The 1,506-nt window shown below is 37.5% G+C and overlaps 1 long non-coding RNA gene across 4 annotated transcripts in view; it reads left to right on the plus strand.

Moving 5' to 3' along the window:
- The window catches only part of LOC106877281 (uncharacterized), a 107,476-nt gene that overhangs the window by 94,617 nt on the left and 11,353 nt on the right, over window positions 1-1,506 (plus strand). The window lies entirely within an intron of this gene.

Raw genomic sequence — 1,506 nt, forward strand, 5'->3', positions numbered from 1 at the left:
TACAGGTACATATATATTCATGCATCTATGCGTGTTTATATATATATATATATTTGTGTGTATATATGTGAGTGTATGTATGTATGTATGTTCTCTTACTCATTTTAATTTAGAGTAAATTTTGACCAGCCACCTACATCATAGCAAGGTTGTGAAGGAAAGTATCTTGTTTTAACCATCATCCTTTACTTCTTAAGAAGGTTTTGCAGATTTTTATAGTTTCAGATATTGTAATCGTTTGTAGCATAGGAATTAAGGATCTGCATCTCTCCCCAAGATTCCAAGTTCAGCCATACTTTGCTGCAGACTGGGTGGTATATCCTGTTGCTCCAGCAATAATGGGTATGAAGCTGAAAGTGTATATTGGGTTCTGGATTTGCAAACTCCTTATCAATGGTCCATAAATGTCCTCTTTTTCATGTGTCTTTATAACCACCATCGTGTCCAAAGGGCAGCTGATTTCTACAACAGAACAAGTCTTTTCTTTGTGCTCCCACACAACGATATCTGGCCGGTTATGTTTTAACTTAGTGGCTGTTTTCATTTTTAAGTTCCACCAAATATTCTTTTGACCTCTCGGTGTCAATATAGTCGACTTCGTTTGTATTTTCTTTTTTGTTATACTGTTCCAGATTGTTCTGGCCACCGAATCATGCTCCATGGGATAATAATATTTGAAAGACATTTTCGCGCAGTTGACAATAATGTGGTTGATGTCTTCGGTCTTCAGCTTTAGCCTACATTTATTGTCTGTCAACGTCTTCTGCCTTTTATGCTGTAGATGTTTGGTGGGGAAACATGTTCTAGAATTGCATGGATGTAGCATTCAAAGTGGGATATCATAAACTTGTCGTTACACCTTGTCAAGCTTTTCACATGATCAATCCCTTCTATGGTTTGTGTTTTACATGCCAAGTACCCATGTACTAGCTTATCAGTAAACTGGTCCATTTTTTTCTGTTGTTCTGATAAATAGATTTTAACAACGCTCCTTGGAGAAAGATATGTATCAGTTCTTTTTCTATACCTCTCCTGAAGTTCATTAGCTATCTTAATTATGTTGTTGGCTTCTTGGTCATAAACTTTAGCAAGATAGTTACGGGTCACTTTTCTCTGCAAATCGTTCTGGTTTAGTCGGCCCCAAACTATATTAGATGACACTTGTCCAAGGTGTCATGCAAAGAACTATGTTCTTGGGAAACAGACTTCTTACCACACAGCCATATATGTACGTATATGTTCTCTTTCTGTTTCTAATGTAGAATAAATTTTGACTGGCCACCTACTTAGTAAGCAAGGTTGTGAAGGAGTGATGCTAAATATGTGTGGCAATGCTGCTGGGTTCATGATGAAACCAGGACTTATCTACAAGTCCGTGAACCCGAGGGCCTTCAAAAATTGGTTTCTCCAATGCTTCATCCCTCAAGCAAAAGATCATCGAGGACAAGGGATACAAGCGGGAACAGGTCTTGTTATAATCATTATCCTTTAAACATTGTATGCATG

This window comes from Octopus bimaculoides, chromosome 9 (genome assembly GCF_001194135.2).
Source record: "Octopus bimaculoides isolate UCB-OBI-ISO-001 chromosome 9, ASM119413v2, whole genome shotgun sequence".
NCBI classification, from domain to species: domain Eukaryota; kingdom Metazoa; phylum Mollusca; class Cephalopoda; order Octopoda; family Octopodidae; genus Octopus; species Octopus bimaculoides.